Genomic DNA, 21,378 nt, shown 5'->3' with positions numbered 1-21,378 from the left:
ATGTATTGCTCTGTCCATTTTTGCAATGCTATGAATTGAATTTAACTATTCGTATTCTAGAGGAGGGTTAGGTAGAATCCACTTAATACAAAGTTCTCTTTGAGCTAATAAAATTAAAATGAATATAAGAGCTTTTATTGATTTGGGGATGTTAATAAGGGATTCTTTCTCCGGAATCACCCCGAATATAACCAGTGGAAGACTCACCTTTACTTCCTGACACACCAACTCTGACAGAACTTTACCCACTTTCTGCCAGAATGGCTGGATGGAGGGACACCACTGGAACATGTGTGCTTCGTCCACATTGGGTTCACCGCACTTCTGACAATATCTCACCGATTGTTGGCCCATCTTTGCCAGTCTTCGTGGCGTCCAGTAAGCCTTGTGAATCGTAAATAGATGATTTTTCTTTAAAGGCGCGAATTTCACGTAGTACCATAATAACAATGTAGATACTTGCCATAATGTTTCGAGATCAATCTCCGGTAGCTCCCTCCTCCATGTCTCCGTGTGCCATGTAGCGGGGTCTTCTAGAGAATGTACCATTGACCAGTACCATACTGAAACCTCTTTCTGGAGACCCGGACGTAAAGCTATTTTAGCCTCATAAAGTTTGTTTTGGCATCACGCATGACTCAAAGTTTTAACCCAGCCTAATAGCTGGCAATATTTAAAGCGAGAAACTGCCGCCGTCTGAGATCTCTTGAAAGTCCTGCCAGGATATTAATTGAGTGCCTTCCAGTAACTGGCCCCATCTACTTATCCCTTTTTCCCTTATCGGGATTGCAAGACCGTCTTGTAGGCACTTTGGGGTACCTGGAGAATTCCATATTGGGGCGTAGTGGCTGTAATATGGGATCTGAATGATCTTCCTGATGTGGTACCACATTTCACATGCACATTTAAGAGTCTTTATTCTAATTTCTTTGAAGAATTTAGGGTCTCCAAACTTATAAAGAAAGTGATTGGATATATCTGGTGGACCATATGTCAAGGCACGGAATAAAGGGGAGATATTGTTTGAATCCTTTAATAACTGTCGAAATTTTTTCAAGTGAAACGCTCTCAGATAGCATAGGAGGTTTGGGCTTGCTATGCCCCCATTTTCCTTTTTCTCCCTGCATTTCTTTCATGCGATTCTCGGCCTTTTGTTTCCCCGAATTAAACTATTAAAAAGACCTTGAACTTTCTTGATCCAATCGGGTTTAAATTCTAACGGAATTGAGTTAAAGATGAAGGTATACTTGGGAAGAATGGACATCTTCAATAAATGTGATTTCCCTAGGAAAGATAACGGTAACGAGTCCCACTTCTGCAATTGTTTTTTAATTTTAGATGTTACTGAGTCGAAATTCACTTTTGCAACCGAGTCTAAGTTATGGACCAACTCAATCCCCAAGTATCTTATCTTATTCTTAATAAGGTCGCTATTCCAGCTAGTATTTCACTGCATGATCTCTGTTTTGGAGGGGTTTACCGCGAATCGAGATAATTTACATCTTAATTGCTGACCCAAATACTTCCCCCATATTAAAATGCTTGATTACCTCATATAGGAAGGGCCAGCTTACCCTATCAAAGGCTTACCCCGCGTTGCACGTTATTATAGATAGTTTTTTTTTGTACTCTATAGCTAAGTCGATTGCTCCAATTAAGTCATGTGTCAAGTCCTCTAGATGCCTCCCCTTCATAAAACCCTTCTGGTCATTGTGAATAATTGAACCAACTATTTGCTTCTACCTTTTATTAAGGATCTGCGTGTAGATTTTATAGTCGCTGTTAAGCAGTGATATTGGTCTATAAGATTCACATACTCTAGGGTTTTTGTTAGGTTTAAGTAGAATGGTAATGGTTGCCTGATCCCAAGAAGGGGGGTATCTTGTTTTAAAATATATGTGGAATTAAGGAGGTCCAACAAAATTGGAGATAAGACTTCCCTCAGCAAAATGTAAATCTCATTGGGGATATCATCCGGGCCAGCTGCCTTGCCCTTTTTCAAACCTCTGATTAAGCTATAAACTTCATCCAGGTTTATGGGAATTGCTAAATCCTCTTTATTTTTGTCGGATAGCAAGGGAATATCTATATCGCTAAAAACACATCTATCTGGTCTTTATTAAGGGATTTGTCCTCTGTATAAAGGTCCTGAAAAAATGGACAAATTCCCGCTCTATGGCTCTATCTTCAGTGATGATGTCACCCATATTCTGATTTTTCAGATCCGTAATATTGTTCCTAGTTCTATCTACTTTGGCCTTCCAGGCCAAAAGTTTACCACTATCCTCCCCATATTCATAATTTGCCAATCTGCTTGCCTCCCATCTCTTTTTTATTCCAAGTTCTAAAAAGTCTGTAAGATTTGCTTTAGCCTTAACAGGTTCTACTTCTAGTAGGGACTTCGTTTTGACCTCTGAGGTATGAGTTAGCTTCCCTTGAATTGCTTTTATCTGCTCTTCTAAAGAGGAGAGTTCTCATTTCCTTTTCTTATTTTCTAAAGCATTGTGACTAATCAGCATGCCTCTAAGGAATGGCTTACATGTGTCCCAGACCTTATTTAACGGGGCTGTGTCAAGGATAAAAAGAAAAAACCTTTGGTTTGATTTATTATTTTCTCGACAACTGACGGGTCAGAGAGAAGAGACCGATTTAGCGTCCAACACCTCTCTAAGAGGTTATTTCTGAGTTCTAGATGTAACAAGGTTGCTGAGTGATCTGATAAGTGTTCCCGGAAGGTGGGTGATTTTTCTAACTACAATAGTTATACTTGTGGACATCAGAAAAAAATCTATTGTGGATCGATGCCCGTATTTTTTATTATGGAATGTGAAGTTCCCTGGAGAGTTGCTCAACGTCACCCTCCTTCCTGAATTATGTAGTCTCCAAATATCTATTATGCCAAGATCTTGGATCATAGCATTCAAGACTGATCATTACAAAATTTGGAGGTAGTATCCTTATCTGGGTCGCGAATGACGTTAAAATCGCCGCCCATATTAATAGTATCATCATATTCAAGTAAATGGAGCATTAATGAGCAGAGAGGAAGAGGGTCATCTATGTGAGACAAGAATTAGCCACATGCCCTGCCTTCTTACCCTAACAATCACCTATCTACCCTGACAGTCAACTTTCACTTCAGCTATAGTACAATGGATTGATTTTTTAAATAGTATCGCAACCCCCTTAACTACAGCTGTTTGGGATGTGAAAATACAATGCTCAATCCACGTTTGAGTTTTGATAATATCCAGCCATTCCTCTTTTAACAGATGGGATTCTTGAATGAATATTACATCTGTCTCACACAGCTTCAAATATTCTAATGGGAATACTCTCAGGCCATTCACATTCCAGGATAGAATTCTTAACACCTTTGCTGCTTGACAGATCCTTCTCCTGTGCTGGGCTATAATGTTAATGGGTGTGGTCATGACGAGCTCAGCTCGTCATGAGCACCCTAGAGGTATACCTCATGACGAGCTGAGCTCGTCATGAGCTCGTCATGAGCATCGAAGGGGTTAACTAATTACTTTTATCTGATCCTGCCATAATAGCACCTCCTACTTTCTCTTAATGATAACATACAACATACAGTTTCCTTTAAAAAATAGCAACCCTTGTTTTTTGACCTAGCGTAAAGGAAGAGAGAAAACACAAAAACCAACTCAACTGTCTCAAACATTAAAGGATATTTTTTTTAAATGTTCTTCTGAATGCTCCCACACCCAATGTGATTCGAATATTTCTCAGGGTTTTACCAGTGACCCACCCCACCCACCCTGGGGAACCCTCCCTGATTCCTCGAGGTATACTAACACCTCCTATGAGCTCTCTCATACCCCGGTGGGACAACTGCTCTCAATTATACTGCTGTCTGTGCCTTTATCTGGTCAATGAATGATTTTACATCATCTGGGGCTCTGAAAGTATGCATTTTATTGTTCATCATGACCTTTAGCGTGGCAGGAAAATGGATGTTGGCCGTGGCACCTTGAACTCTTAGGTCCTGGATGTATTTCCCTAATTCACACTGCCTATCTAACGTTTCGCGAGAGACATCCGATCTGATGCGAAACGACCAATCCTCCTTCTTGTATGTCCCGGCTTTTAAAGCCGCGGCGAGGATGGTTTCTTTTAACCTGTAAGTTTTAAAGTTTACTAAAATCCTCCTGGCGGCTTTCCTTCTGGGACGTGCCACGAACGGGTCACGATGAACTCTCTGGATGTCTTGTTCTGTGACATCGGAGTCTAATTGGGGTTTAAACTCTTTAAGAAGGGAGCTTACAAAAGCCTTGATATCACCTCCTTCCTTCCATTCGGGAACATTCAGAATTCTAATATTGTTCCTCCTTGCATTATTTTCTAACGACTCCAGCTTGTCTCCGAGCTCCCTTTCACTCTTCTATAAGCTTCATGATCTCTTCTTGGTTAGTAGCCACTGTGATTGACATCTCCTTTTGTGCTATTTCCATTGTTCCCACTCTGTCTATTAAGCTGTTAATTTTCTCCTCCATGGTTTCACAGTACCCTTATATTTTCTTTTGGTTAGACTCTGATGTTGAAAACCTTTCTCTTATTTCTACGAGTAGTGCCGCCATAGAGTTTTCTGGCTCCTCCGGACTCGACCCCTTACTGGTTGATGGTAGCGTGACTGAATTTGATGGCTGCTCAGAGTCTGAAAAGGAGCGTTGGATAGCATTTGGGTTGGCTAGGGGTGAAATATTATCCCCTTCAATGCTTAACACAGGGTCGTATCTGTTCTTTAACAGTTGTAATTTTAAAGAGGGCTGATTAGAGGCAGCATCAGAGGCAGCATCCGGAGTGACACCCGAGGCCATTGCTCCCTTTACGTTTGTATTGTCTAGTTGAGAGTCACGAAACCCTGTGGGAGATTCTACCTGGCCGCCTTGTGTTTGCTCTTTTAATTTAAAGTATGAGTGGAGGGAAGGAGTAACTTTTATTTTAGTGGGGTTCTTTCTTGACTGCTTCTTTCCACTTAACAGGGGCTTGGAGCCGTCTACCTGCTTTCTGCTTCCTTTCACTTTCGCCACTTTCTGCTGTTTAAGTGTGGGGTTTAGAAGAGTTCAGGAGGGGCTTGACGGGGAACATGGCGGCTGTGTGTTAGTCGCTGTCGAGAGCTCTCTCCGATGGTGGGCCACATAATCTGAGCGCACCTCTGTGCTCTGTGGGCTACATATCCAGGGTATCTCCGGGTATCGGTGGATGTCAATTTACCTCAATCTCGGCTTTTTTTCTCTGTCACAGTCACTGTTTAATCACCTGGTTCTTCCGTGTTCTACCGCGGTCTGAACTTGCAACGGAGAGCTGGGAGGACATTGGGTGGAGGCGGCAGTGCGGCTCAGATGGAGCCGTCGTGCCGCAGCGAGAGTCGGATTCCCGCGGGGGGCAGCGGGGACCCGCTTGCTCGTATTGTCAGCACGCCAATATTAGAGGCTCACAAAACAGGGATACGACCACGAAGCAGCTCGTGTAACTGGATATACATGAATGCGGTAAGGAGGAGAGGGGGCACATTACAAAAAACAGATATTGATTCCGACACTGGAAGATCCTAAACAAAAGATTATTGAAGTTTGTGGGAAAAGGGGGAAGCAGTGTAGCCCCTCAAGGTCAGAAGAAGAGATAAATAGATATACGCTGCTACGGATCAGGAGACTTTGGGGAAAATGTGACTGGCAGACCTCACTAAGTAACACCACCACGCATACGAAAGGGCAAACATCACCATTTTAATCCCAATCTTTAATGCCTCCAGATGTTCTAAACCCCTGTAGTAACTTTGTTACCCTTGCTGAAAATAACCCCGGGCTGTTCTTGAACCCTTAAGGGAGTCGGCAGAAGTGATGCTGAGTCCCCATTATTGAGAAAGCTGTCAAATATCGGCTTTCAGGTGCTATGTTTTGACAAAAGAAACCGTTAGAAATTTCTAATGTGGATTTATATTGTTTACGCACAATGTTATTCATTAATGCTATACTGTGCGCATTTTGCACTGCAAATGTTTTACAACAAGAGTTTAGGTGCCTGTAATCCAAAACTAGACGATATGTATTGTCTGGTTTGGAAACAGGAAACAAAGGATTGTTCATTGATGAGGTGCATGTTTCAATCACCCCTTGGTATTCAAGTTGATCAAAGATCTCCCTGACCTGTTTTTTAGCTTCATGCTTAATTGGGTACTGCCTTTGTGCAGTAGTTTGATTTTTTAACTGGATCTTATGGTGAGGTGAGTCCTCATCCCATCCTACATGATTTATGTATAATGCTGGGACATGGGCAACTGCCCATTTCCTGGCACAAGTATATTTTAAATGTACTGGAACATGGTTGGAGAAGGCTGGCATAATGATGTCTTCGCCATGTGGACACTCCCTGACAAATTCTGGTGGCCAGTCTTGTTCTGCTAGAAGTATATCATAATCCTTTAAAAGTCTCTCCCAAAGAGTGCTTTCACTTTTCTTGGTATGTCTCCCTCCATCCCGAGTGTTAATTCATATAACTTTTGTGGACAACTAACCCTGGTGTCAACAGTCTCTACTTGTATGTACTCATTTAAGTCCACTGTCTCCAGAAGTTCCTTCAGGTTCTGGCGAGCTATTGTTACTTTTGCTGCACTGTCCAACATTGTCTGAGCCCATTCTCCGTTCTTGAGTTGTGTTCTCAGAATTCTCAGCATGTCTGTTCTTCAGACCTGCTACCTTCTTTTTAGAAAATTGAGGTTTTGATTTGTTTTTCTGAACGTGTTGATCGTCTTTGGACTTCACGCGTTCTTCTTTTTGATCTGACCGTCCGCTTCTTTTGGATGTCTGTGATGATATCTGAAAGGTACGAGAGGAACGTGTATCAGTATCTTGATACCTATCAGGTTTTCTCAAATTATCCCTATTCCTGAGGTTACACCTCCTTTTAGAGGGCTCCTTTTGAGGAAACCTACCTCGGGATAGAGAACGTTACTCTTTCGAATGTTGTTTGTTATTTTCCCACTTCTTTTTAAAAGAGGTAGGATTTTGTTTAATAGAGTCCTTCTCAGGACCTCCAGACAGTTGTGGTTTAACTGGTTTCCCACCCAAACTGTCTCTGCCTAATTCTTCATAGGATTTTTCAATTATTCTGGGTACATCAAATTCCCTTCATTTCTGGCGGATTACCACTAATGCTGCTTCTCCTTTAATATTAGATAATATTATTGTTGAGACCTGGTCGAAATTTTTCAGTAACTTCATACCTAAATTCAGAGCAGGCTCTGCCCCGTATTCGTTTTGAATTTGTTTCAGGACATCAGGTATTACCGCAATAGACGGAACACCGTGTGTTTTAGTATAGATGGCAGCAAAGACTGTGCCCCAAGTGGTGCAGTCTCCCAGATGTGGTGTTATCCCCATTGGTAAACAGATTGATAGAATTCTGTGTTTCTCATAAGGGCTGGTATTAGGAAATACCGCTTCGATTTGAGTAATTTTTTGAGCTATCCAGAATGGACTTTATTCACGTTTTGTGGGCATTTTACCCATGACTGCGTGTAACATCTGTGGAGTAATTTTTAGAGAATTACCCTGGTGAGGGGTTTGATTTGGAGTGGATAATGGTAGTTGGACTGTAAAAGTCCGCATTACATATTGACTAATTGTCTGTAAATTTTTAATAACTCTTTTAGTTGAGTAAGTAATTCCTCATCTGACATTACTTCGATATCAGGATGAGGTGTGTAGCCGGCTAAAATCTGCTATGTTGCTCCTGGTATACTTAGTGGACCAAGCCTGGTAATGTGATTGAAATGTTTTAGGGCGCCTTTAAACCAGAGCTGATGCTCCTGGTATGTGAGTGGAATTTCAACATCCTCGAAAGGAATATATTCCTCAGGTGGTTCATCTTTTTTGTAGAAGGAAAACTATTGTGTTACTGGATGTGATTCAGGGAATACTATCCATGAGTAGAATACCTCTGTCTGGTGAGATTCATGTGCCTCTATCACAAAAACTGCTCTACCACCTCTAGGTGTTAGACCATGTTTTATAAGTTTTAGAGTGATGGCTTTCCTTAAATTTGGATGGATAGGAATCGCATCCGCATCGGTTTCATTAAAACCTGTTTGATTAAAAGCTGCTACGACTGGATCAGCCGCAGCTTCACCGGTCATGGTATTATTATACCCGTTTTGGGACATTGTTTAATGAAAACTGCAGAGCAAGTTTCAAGGAAACAAAGATAAGGTGCACAATATTTTGGCACACTGTATCCTTCAACGTTGAACAAACCAAACAGCTAATACATAGGATTTTTATTCTACTCAGCTATGGCGGATATTATCTCTACCCACTCTAGACGTCTTATGGAGTTTTATGAGTAGGGGTCTCTGAGAAAAGCACAAATTAGTTACTTCAGTATCTAGCGTTAAATTAGTGCCTTATCAAAACGTTGGGCGCCATGTAGTGTAGTTCCTATATCCCTGATAGGCTCTGTGCCATGTAATAATATACACTATAGTTGTTGCATAGGACTGAGGTCAGTATGCTCTATCGGGTACATTAAACTTAATTACTTGTGTGTGCCAGCTAACTCAGAGGTCACTAGGAACTTCTCAAATAAACAAGAAGGGATTTGTTTCTGACAACCGCATAAACATGACAACTTTGTTTCCCTTAGAATCGGAACAGTTTCAGAATTGTGGAAACAATAGATAACTGTTTCGCTCAGTCAATCGTGCATGCTTCGTTTCTACAGAGTTCACACAGAATTATGTAAACAGGCGTTTCAATAAAAAGGGTTTATTGAACAGTCTTATTTCTCGTGCAAGAGATATGAACTGCTTCAATGGTAAGACAGAATGCTAAGTATAATACATATAGCGTTAGGAGTAAGATTAGATAATACTGCAATAGCATGGTTTGTAGCATGACATATATTCATAAAAATACATACATAAATAACTCAGGCTAAAATGTGACTATTCATCTGGTGCTTCTAGCTAGTTCTACCCCAGTGTACCTAAACTAAGTGTAGTACAAGGTAAGAAGTAGGTGCTGTTTTTCTAAAGTATAGCAAGCTATAGTTTAGTTTTTTCAGAGTTGCCAAGAGTCCCTCTAGGTTCTAGTCTACTCCATACCTTAGAATGAGAGCGGTTGGAATCTCTTTCCGGGTCTCGATCGCTAACACCCCGTAAGGGGAGTCAGAAACACTGGAGCTGGATTCTCTGCAAGGAGGATGACAGCGTCTGGTCAGTGCATCAGGCAGGGACTAGAATTCCTTCCGAACTTGCCGTGGTGAGCCGCAGCCGAGCCGTGCAAGTATGCAGTCATGCAGATGGTAGGTAGCCGTGTCATGCCATGGCAAGTGAAGGTGTTTAGGAATGCCAGTATTGACGTAAAAGTCGGGCAGAGGAACGTCATAAATGAACCCCAAAGGAATAGATGTTCATGCATAACAAATGAGTTCTTGGAGAAATCAATAATCCAAGCAATGGGAAGTCCTAAAGGCTTAAGAGTCTGGTTTTCCAAGAACTCGTTGTGACGTGGATGGATGGATGTAGGTGGCCATGCCTGTATTTTGTTAGCATGGATAATGCCTAAATAAGGGTTGCATTTCTATGCCTAAATACGGGCAATGTGAATTGTGCCTATATAAGGGCATAAATCGGGAAACCTATATACGGTATCTAAAACGACACACAACATCCTTACCTATCTTGATGGGGTCGCCTAGACACTATAAAAATGATGCTATCCCCTATAATACTTTATACAATTTCCAATATCCCACTTTCTATTCCCTTCATTTTTTTTTGAAAATTCAACTCTATTCTATCTTCTTTCTTGTGGAGTAATAAAAAATCATGTATGTCCATATCAAAATTGACTCGTCCAAAATCGGAGGGTGGTGTCAACTTCCCTGATTTTCCTACTCATCATAAGTCTTTTATACTTCGCCAAGCATAGAGATGGCCCTCTGAGTCTCTTGCGGATTGTCCTCTCTGGGCTAGACATCAACAGTCCTTCATTTCTCCCTTCTCATTTCAAGAATACTTATCCTTCACACGTAAATTGCAATCTCTATCCACTCCTATAATTAAACATACTTCCAAAATCATGCCATTAATCTCTTCTTCAACCCCCATAGATCGGAGCTCATTTCTCAACTCCACCATATGGTAGAACACTAGCATATTAATACGTAATAAACCTTTATATTGGAAATCCTGGCGTCAACGAGGTTTAATTTGGGTACATCAATTATATGTACAGAATGAGATTATGTCTTTCTGAAAGGCTAGTAGTTCTTTTGTACTGCTTGCATTTTTCCACTCTAAATATACTCTCTTAGTACAAGCTATCCAAGACGCCCGCACCCATTTCACAACAACCTCACGTCCTTCCACTGACCCTATGGTTCCTCCTGTCAATAAACGACATACTCTTTTACTTAACAATCCTAGGGCCTCTTTCATATAGAACTATTTACACAATTCACTCAATTAAAGGGAAAAGGCTAAAGTAGAGTTATCTTGGAAAAAAGAATAGAGGTTTGTTGGCCCATAGAATTATGGAACAAGATTTGGATTAAAATTAGGAAATCCTCTAGAGCAGCGAATACCACACAGACACTCTTTTTTTATATATAACAGACTCTTACTGTCCCCACTTACTCTAAATGCAAGACATGCTGATCTCTCAGCCGTTTGCTGGACTTGCTCCTTGCCACATGCTGATCTATATCCTTTACTTTTTACATGTGTACCTGTTCATAGCATTTGGAAAAATGTATGGTCTCAAATTAACTTGATCTTTAATTCCAGATGCCCCTTTTCTGCTTTTCATATCTTCTTAGGAAGTTTATCCCCTATTTGGGCGGGACGTGAATCTAATGTAAAGATAATAGAATTGTTGCTAGCAGTTGCCTTTAAACAAATAACCAAGAATTGGAAAGACTGTACTAAATTGTCTTATCAAGCATGGTGGTATGCTGTCTATTACAACCATAGACTGGACACAACTTTTGTATCTCCTTTACATATGGCATTGAAACGTTCAGATTTACGGCTATCTGTTACATTGTTTATTGATGTTAGCGCCCGATGCTCTATGTCTTTGAATCCCTTACAGCAAGAAGTGTCTAAACCTCCATGACTTCCCTCATTTTAACCCCTTGGGCGCGGCCGTGATTCTGCGCCTGTGCGGCAGAATCGCGAGTGGGCGGGTTTATGACGGCCCCCAGCCGTCATCAGCACACGAGCCCCGTGATGCATGACGGCTGGGGGCCGTCATCAGCATCGAAGGGGTTAATATTATATTATAAAGTCATATTTTATTTTATGTTACGATTTTGGCATAAAATGTAATTCTCCTTTATTCACCGACTAGCTGTATATTACTGTTTTTCTCCTTTTGTATTATATGCTAAACTGACTTACACACTTACTTTCTTTACTTCTCAATTTTAGATTACTTTATTTATGTAATCTTTCTTTGTTATAATATCCTCTGTATTACTATTTTACTTTCCCTCAAAAAACTTTCCTTTTTTTAACTGAAAAGGTGTCTTTACCTGCAAAATGAATACCCGAACCCGGAAGCAGTGCTTTAGAGGCAGATACCACCAGGTAGGTCGCTCCCCCTCCGCACAGCACCGCCTGTGTGTCCCCGCCCCAGCTGCGGCTGCTGAGGAAGTTCGAGGCGCTCCACCACCCGCAGGCTACCACCTGCGTCTCATCCCTGGTGGCCAGTGGTAGGCCGTAGGTAGGTTTCTTCATCCTCCGCTTTATTGCTTTTATTGTATTGCCTGTATTTTCATTGTTGTGTCTGTGACTGCTGTTGTCTATTTTCCCCCGCTGCCTGTACGTGGTCCGTGCTCCTTTTTCTTCCCTCTGTTCCCCTCGCTCTCCCCGTGCTCTCTCTGCCCGGTCTTTTCTTCTGTACCCCTCGCTGCCCCTGTGTCTCTGCCCGGTTTTCCCTTCTGTTCCCCTCGCTGCTCGGTGCCTCTCTGCCCATTCTGCCTTCTGTTCCTCGCTGTCCCTGTATTTCTGTACTCTGTATTTTGCCTCTGTGCCACTCGTTTTTCTGGTATTTCTGTGTCCTTTTTGCCTAATGTGCCACTTGTCTTTCCCTCCTTTTTGTGTCCCTTTTGCCTTCTGTTCCATTCGTTTTTGTGCCCTTCTGCCTTCTGTGCCACTTGATTTTCCCTCGTTTTTGTGCCCCTTTTGCCTTCTGTTCCACTCATTTTTTGTGCCATTCTGCCCTCTGTTCCACTCTTTTTTTGTGCCCTCCTGCCCTCTGTGCATCTCGTTTTTCCCCTTGTTTTTGTGCCCCTTTTGCCTTCTGTTCCACTTGTTTTTATGTGCACTTCGGCCCTTCGTTCCAACCGTTGTTTTTTTTCCCATCTGCCCTCTGTGCCACTCTATTATCCCTCGTTTCTGTGCCCCTTTTGCCTTCTGTTCCTCTCGTTTTTTGCACCCTTTTGCGCCTTCGTTGTCCCTCACCGCCCTCACCGCTGCGTCCCCTGCGGCCCCACCCCCCTGACTGCCCACTTCCCATTCGCTACCCCCGCCACCCACCTCCCAGCTGCTCCTCCCTCCCACCTCCCCATATATGCCGACCCGTCGGCGCCCGTCCACGCCTGGACCGCGCCCAGCGCCAGAATCCTTGGACCCCGCATCCGCCACGACGACCGCCTCCACTACGACGCCAGCACTCTGCACGCTCTCAACTCCAGACGGAGCTACCCCTGCTTCAAGGCCGCCCGAAACGCACAGACGGCCCCTTCACCTCTCGGAACTGCAGCTACACCAGCCTCAGAGCCGACGAACCACCTGCCAAGAAAGACCCCCACCACCTCCGATGCATACTACTGAACACCCGCTCCGCACGCAAGCATGCCGTCGAGCTCTGGGACCTGCTCGACACAACATCCCCGGACGTCGCCTTACAGACAGAGACCTGGTTTAACGACTCCTCTGCATCCGACATCGCCATAGCCATCCCAGACGGCTACAAGATCACCCGCAGAGACCGCACCAACGGAGTTGGAGGAGGAATCGCCATTGTCCACAAGAACCGCCTCAGGGTCTCGACTAGCACCGACGACGTGCTCAGCACCGCCAAACACATGCATTTCCAGATCCACACAGATCCTAATTCCACCCTCAGAGGCACCCTCGTCTACCGACCCCCTGGACCCTGCCCCCAATTCAGCGACTCCATCGCCGACTTGATCAGCACGCATGCCCTAACCTCCACCGACTACATCCTCCTCGGAGACCTGAACTTTCACCTTGAGAACAACAACGACAATAACTCCACAACCCTGATCGATAACCTCGCCAACGTCGGACTGAAACAACTTGTCACAACGCCCACCCACTCCGCCGGCCACACGCTCGACCCGTCTTCTCCTCAAGCCCGTACGTCTCCATCAGCCACACCACCGAACTCCTCTGGACCGACCATCGCTGCATCCACTTCGCCTTCCAGAAACCCACCACACACCACCGCACCCAACAGATCCCCCGCCGCTGCTGGAGCGAAATCACAGAAGACCAACTACACGCAAACCTCGCTCTCAGCCCACCCACCGAACCCTCCAACACTGACGACGCTGCCCACAGCCTCAGACGCTGGATCGAGGACTGCGCCAACACCCTCGCCCCGCTGAAGAAACTCCCCCACAGAGACACCAGCAAGAGGGCCAGCTGGTTCACCCCAGAACTCCTAGCCTCCAAGCAAACCTGCCGGAAACTAGAGAAGAAATGGCACAGTGAACAAACACCGGACAGCCACGCAGCACACAAGGACGCCATCCGCAACCACCACCACCTCATCAGGGCGGCCAAGAGGACCTCCTTCAAAGACTGCCTCGACAACAACATACAAAATAGCAAGGAGCTCTTCAACATCGTGAAGGAACTCTCCAACGCCAGCTCCAACACCAACGACATCCCGCCGTCGCAAGCCCTGTGCGACTCCCTCGCCACCTTCTTCCACCGCAAGATAGCAGACATCCACGACAGCTTCAATACCCAGACAGCCCCAACAGACAGCAACACAACAGACCTTCCGTACACCATCGACCACGACCCCCTGCTAGCCTGGGCCAGCGTGAGCATCGATGACACCATCAAGACCATGCGCACAATCCACTCCGGCTCTCCGTCGGACCCATTCCCGCACCACGTCTTCAACAGAGCAAGCAGCTCCATCGCACTCCACCTGCGCAACATCATCAATCTCTCCCTCGAGACCGTGACCTTCCCAGAGACCTGGAAACACGCCGAGATCAACGCCCTACTCAAAAAACCTAGGGCAGACCCAAGAGACCTCAAGAACTTCCGGCCCATCTCTCTGCTCCCCTTCCTGGCCAAGGTCATCGTGAAAACAGTCAACAGACAGCTAACCTGATACCTCGAAGAACACAAAATCCTGGACCCTCCCCAGTCAGGGTTCCGCAGCAACCACAGCACTGAGACTGCCCTCATCGCCGCCACCAACAACATCAGGACCCTGCTGGACAACGGCGAGACCGCAGCACTCATCCTCCTAGACCTCTCTGCCGCCTTCGACACCGTCTGCCACCGCACACTCTGCGCACGCCTCCACGCCGCAGGGATCCGAGACAAGGCTCTGGATTAGACCACCTCCTTCCTCTCCGGCAGAACACAGAGCGTCCGCCTCCCCCCATTCCGTTCTAAAGCCTCCAAGAATATCTGCGGCGTACCCCAGGGATCCTCCCTCAGCCCGAAGCTGTTCAACATTTACATGGCCCCGCTCACACACGTAGCCCGACAGCACAACCTCAACATAATCTCCTACGCCGACGACACTCAGCTGATCCTCTCCCTCACCAAGGACCCCATCACCGCCAAAGCCAACCTCCACGAAGGAATGAAGGTCGTCGCCGACTGGATGAAGACCAGCCATCTGACTCTGAACTCGGACAAGACAGAGGTCCTCATCCTCGGCTCCAACCCTTCAGCCTGGGACGACTCCTTGTGGCCGACGGCACTGGGGGCAACCCCGACACCCACCGACCATGCACGCAACCTAGGAATCATCCTCGACTCAACGCTCTCAATGACCAAGCAAGTCAACGCCGTCTCCTCCTGCTTCAACACCCTCCGCAAGCTCCGCAAGATCTACAGATGGATCCCAACAGATACAAGAAAGACAGTCACCCAGCCCCTCGTCAGCAGCAGACTCGACTATGGAAACGCCCACTACGCGGGAGCCCCGACCAAGCTCATCAAATGACAACGCATCCAAAACGCCTCGGCACGACTGATCCTCGACGTACCACGCCACGGCCACATCTCCCCCCACCTGAGAAACCTGCACTGGCTCCCCGTCAACAAGAGGTTATTCCTTCAAGCTCCTCACCCACGCACACAAGGCACTCCACAAGACTGGCCCAGCCTACCTCAACAGACGGCTCTCCTACATCCCCATCCGCCAACCTCTCACGCGCCACCGTCCTGCGCATCCGAAGAACAATCACTGGTGGGAGATCCTTCTCCCACATCGCCACCAAGACATGGAACACCCTCCCACTGAGCCTACGACAGACCCAAGACCTGCTGACCTTCAGGAGGATACTCTAGACCTAGCTGTTCGATCAGTAGCACCCACCCCCCGCGCCTTGAGACCCTTGCGGGTATGTAGTGCGCTTTACAAATGATTGATTGATTGGTTGAAATAAAAAGGTCCAGTAAGTACTCAGACATGTAGATTTTAGTGCAAAACCCACAAAAAATCCACACGTTTTTTCCCATTTAATGAGATAAATTTCTACTAGAAGCTATTCATTGCACGTTTTAAATTTCAAACTCAGTGTTTTTGTATTTAAACGGGTGGTGTAAGTAGCACCCGTTGTCCGAAGCACAAAGTTTTCTGACTCATCTGAGTTTTTTTCCAGGTAATTATCAACTGGTCAAACCTGTCAATATTTACCGTGTGAAAAGGCCCAGTAAGTACAGAAACTTTCAGATTTTGGTGCAAAACTCACCAAATTCCACAATTTATTCCTCATTGAAACAGCAAAAACGTCTATTAGGTGTTTTTTTTTTATTGGAGGGTATCGGTATTTTAAGGAGTGCAAACACCCCCCTTTAAAAATAGCACCTGTTCTCTAAAGCACTTGTAAATAAGGCTTTACTAGAATGTATAATTTTGTAGCAAACTCTTCACGCTTGCAGTTTTACTAGGTAAATGTTGCCAGGTCAAACCTGCTGAAATTTAATGAATGAAAAATCTCCAATAAATTACGGGACATACAGTTACAGTGCAGTGGGCACAAAAGTCTGCATGGTGTTCCCTGTTTTATAGGGTGAACTTGTAATAGGTGGTAATTATTGCAGCCCTTAAATTGTGATCCCTGGGTTATCCGATGGATTTCAACATGTGATAATGATCACCCCTGGAGCAGGACATGCGTTTTAAAAGTCATTTATAGTATGTTTAGGTTTAGTTAGGTTTAGCATTAGGATTAGGGGTGGGTTGTGGGCCAGGACAAGTGTTAGGGAAAAAGCTAATGTTAGAAAACGGCTTGCTTTTTTAAGTAAGGAAAGATCAGATGTAGGGTTAAGGTAAGTGTAATAGCAAAGGGTAAGCTTCAGAGAGAGGGTTTGAACTAGCTTTAAGCTAGGCCTAGGTTAGGCTGAAGGTAAATTTGAAGGTTACAGTTAAGAACAGGGTAAGTGATGGGGCTTAGAATTCGTATTAGATGTTGGAACGTAAGGTACTTTACAGCATGGTTAGGTGTCTTTGAAACACAAGCTATTTGTAAACATAAAACGTTCTCAAACCTTTGAGTTTTAATCTTTTTAACAGTCACATCCACGACATTTATTTTCAGACTACATATAACTCCTCTCAATCAGGTTTTTGGATTACAAACTAATTAATCCCACACATCGCATATATTTGCAAACTATATGGTATGTGTTTCACAGTCTGTTTCAAACTTGTCTGTGCCTTCTAACCCTGTCAATTTGTAGTTTTAACTTAGATTCATACCTGCCTCATTGACATTTTCTCTGACTCTGTAGCTCATAATTTTCTCGCTCCTGGTTTTCTCGGCAGCATCCTTAGGTATTCCTGAAGGATTGCTTCTCTCGTCAGTACGCACACCTGGAAATCCGAATTTCAGAACTCTAGGTATACAGAATTCACCTAGGGGCTGGATCACGTGACATGCACTCATTTAAGAAGCACTGGTTACATACATTTCCACAGTATTGTAATATCGTTATTCCGCAGTGACGCAGATGAGGGAAATATAGGCACACTGTGAGCTCCGTGCCCCAATGAAACCCGACGAATTCCTGAGAGGAAAGGGACGTGATGTTTCATGCTTCCGCCCGTGATGGCGAATGATCGCGGCCTGTCATAACACATGCGGGTAACGCGCAGGGCTGCGGGCCCTTTCCAGGGCTGGAAACCGCGCCTGCAGCCGCCCCCTCCCCCGCCCTTCGCACAGGCAGCCATTTATGACGGGAATCGGATGAAAACATGCGAATGTTATGTCTGTGAAGGCCCTGGAGGAATTAGGTCTATGGGCGCAATTCCGCAGAGGCTGCTATGCACCTTTTTAGACTTCTGACGTCATTCTGCAGAGTGAGGTAAAGCCAGGGCCACTGGAATTATGCGGCACGGGAGGCGAAAACTATGCCGCAGGGTTGAGTGAATTATACAGCACAAAAAAAGCCAAATTGTGCGGCATAAAGCGCCACATTTTGTAATTACTACATATTTTGTCATTTTTACACTTATTAACATTGTCTGGGCATTGGTTGCACCTTCCCCTTTTCTGACTTGGGACACTGACACTCGTAACCTCATTGGGAGGGAGGGCGAGGGGTGGGAGAAACGTAGACCAGAATTGTTTTGAGTGTGAAAAAGGCCGCTTTATTAGGAAACAGGTGCACATTACAAATATAAAACCTTGGCAACGCCTTACAAAACTATCTCTCACTAAATAAATAATTAACTACAAACCCCGCCCCCCACCCCCTCCCCTACAATTCTTTGACCCCTCCCCCACCCAACAGTACAGCATTAAAACATTACAACAACATTATAAACATAACATCATCAATAAACATTACGTCATTAATTCAATCATTACGTCATCATTTAACCCCTTATTCATCAAAACCCCAATCACATATTGAAAGCCAGGCCCTCTTTAACCATAAACCCTGCCTGACCCTTCACTCCTGCCAATACCCCCCAAAACCTGAACGGTCAAACAATGACCAACTTCCCCTGAACCTGTCAATCAAAGAATCAATCCAATACTCATCAAACAATCTACCATAAACAGCACCGGGGCAACCAAAAACCCCGCCAGCACCTGTTCCTAGCGACAATACAAATCACAAGAAAAAAAACCCTGCACACCTATATCTAAGAAAACAGCCTTTAAAATTAAAATTATCAATAAAGAGGGGAAAAAATTCTAACGTAACAAAAATTCGGAGGAAGGAAAAACCCAGGAGTATGAAGAATAATAATAAATGGGAGGGAGGGAGGGACAAAAACTCTAACAGCCCTCCTAGCCACCAGGTCACCAAACCTAAAATGGTGGCTAGGGGGCGGGGACAGGCACATTTATAATTGGGCTGGCCAGTCCTACTAGGCCAGCCCAAATCCAGAACATTCTGGCAGCTACGATGAGAAAAACCCCTCGTGACCCTCCCAAACAGCCCGGGGGAGGAGACCTCCCTTCGGTCAGCTCCCTCCCCCAAGCCCCCCTTGGGAGGGAGGGCGAGGGGTGGGAGAAACGTAGACCAGAATTGTTTTGAGTGTGAAAAAGGCCGCTTTATTAGGAAACAGGTGCACATTACAAATATAAAACCTTGGCAACGCCTTACAAAACTATCTCTCACTAAATAAATAATTAACTACAAACCCCGCAGCCCACCCCCTCCCCTACAATTCTTTGACCCCTCCCCACCCAACAGTACAGCATTAAAACATTACAACAACATTATAAACATAACATCATCAATAAACATTACGTCATTAATTCAATCATTACGTCATCATTTAACCCCTTATTCATCAAAATCCCAATCACATATTGAAAGCCAGGCCCTCTTTAACCATAAACCCTGCCTGACCCTTCACTCCTGCCAATACCCCCCAAAACCTGAACGGTCAAACAATGACCAACTTCCCCTGAACCTGTCAATCAAAGAATCAATCCAATACTCATCAAACAATCTACCATAAACAGCACCGGGGCAACCAAAAACCCCGCCACCCAGAAAGGTAGGAGGGGGAGAGAAACTACACCACCTCCCTTTCTGCCCCCCCCACCGGTAAACGAAAAACAGAACCGAACCAACATTAACGGTGCATAGCTAGCGAACGCGCCAAAACCTCACGTAACTCCAACAAGTATAGGTCCATACCCACTCTGGACAGGTGAACACCATCATCTCTGAAGAATTCCACAGTCTCAAACTTAATTTCCCTATGGGAAATCCTGCTAAAACCAAGACCACGTCAGCAGCGCGAAACCTCTGAGTTTACTTTCTTCCTAGCCCTGTCAACCGCCTTGGGGTTGACCGCTCCTCTCCAGATCCTACGCGGTATCAATTCAGTCCAATAGACATGGCACCCAGCCCAAAGCTCTTTGATAAGGCCCAAATCCTTCTTAATAGCTCGAAGTAACACTACACCTTTGGTAGCACAAAGATCGTTTTCCCCCAGATGGATGACCAGAATATCAGGACACAGCCCGCCCACCATATTGTTGTTAAGACAAGGGATTAACTCTCTCCAGAGCATCCCACCTTTCCCCTTCCAAACCACATTGAACATACTAGCGTTAAAACCCAGAAGTTCTCCAAAATAACTCTGTGCTGCCTGGACTCGGGCCCACTTCACGAAGGAATGCCCAACTATCCAGACCGTCACCACCGGAGAACGAGGCCCAGCAACAGAACCTATAAAAGAAAACAGAGTTAGAGCTCATGGGAAGGAAGATGACGCATGCGCCTCCTCCGCTTGACTTCTCACATAGCGCTGAAAGCAGTTTGAAGACCAACGCCCCAGCCTCATGATATCCCTTTGAGTCCAACCTCTGTTAAAAGCTTCAGTTGCAGCCCCAATCCGGAAGGAATGTGTCCCATATAAGCTCCCATCTAAACCCAAGTGTTCCAAAGCTTTGCGCAGAACCATGCGTAATTGGTATGCTGTAACCAGGGTGCCATCAATATGCTGAAAGACGAGTGCATCATCACCACCCCCGCACAAAGAACGCCAGCGCCGCGCTAGCAGTAAAGGGCAAGTAATCCTAGGAGCACACGCTTGCAACCACACACCCTTTCCCTTCTTAGTCTGATCAGTTTTGGAGCTGGCTAACCATATATGCACCCCCTCATCAGAACAGAAAACATCCCGCCAAAATAGGCCACACTTGCATTTCGAACCCAACAACTCCGAAACCCTAAAAGCTCCAAAAAACATGAAGGCCATTAACATGGAAAATAAGCATGACTCAAAGTCATCTGAACAAACCTCAGGGAGAACAGTTATCAATCGAGCCAGGATCTGCCAAGATAAAGGAGCCCTGAGTCTACTGGTGTGCCCCTGTTCTCTGGCCCAACCCTCAAGCATCCTTCTGCCCATCTCCCCGGCCGACGGAGGATAACCCCATAACAACTTGCCCATCAATGCTATCCCCGCTAATTTACCGGCGATAGTCACCTTAGTCAGCCCTTTGTCCATGAGATCCAAAATGAAATTCACTACATCCTCCGAACGACGCCAAACCTCCTCACGCCTACAAGCGCCAGACTCCAGAAATTCCCTCCAGGCCAGAGAATAAGCAGAACGCGTAGACACAGACAAAGAACCTACCACCAGTTGTAAGACCCGACGTTGCCTACGTGCCACAGATGAATCGGCATCGGGGTCGGTGCTTGGTCTGCCTCCCTCGCCAGTCCACGGAATCTGCCCCACTGTGAACGAGACAGAGCATCCGCAATGTCATTGTCCACCCCAGGAATGTGCAAAGCACGAAAGTGAATGTCGTGTTTCAAACAACCCAGCACAAAAACTCTCATGAGCTTCAAGACCTGTTCGTCCCTGGCAGACTGTCGATTAACAATTTGCACCACAGCCATGTTGTCCACACGAAAAAGCACTTTCTTATGTGCCAAGACCTCCCCCCACAGTGTCAAAGCCACCAGCAAAGGAAAAAGCTCCAAAAAGGTAATGCTGCGACCACCATTCAACCACTCATCCGGCCAACGTTCCGCACACCATCTTCCATTCCAATACAGACCAAAACCATCACTGCCAGCTGCATCCGAAAACATTTGCACATCCCATTGAAAGTCAACGTCCCTAAGCAAAGGAACAC

Source organism: Lissotriton helveticus, chromosome 2_1 (assembly GCF_964261635.1).
Source record: "Lissotriton helveticus chromosome 2_1, aLisHel1.1, whole genome shotgun sequence".
In the NCBI taxonomy this organism is placed as follows: domain Eukaryota; kingdom Metazoa; phylum Chordata; class Amphibia; order Caudata; family Salamandridae; genus Lissotriton; species Lissotriton helveticus.
The sequence above is the reverse complement of the archived record's forward strand: the minus strand, read 5'-3'. Positions refer to the sequence as shown.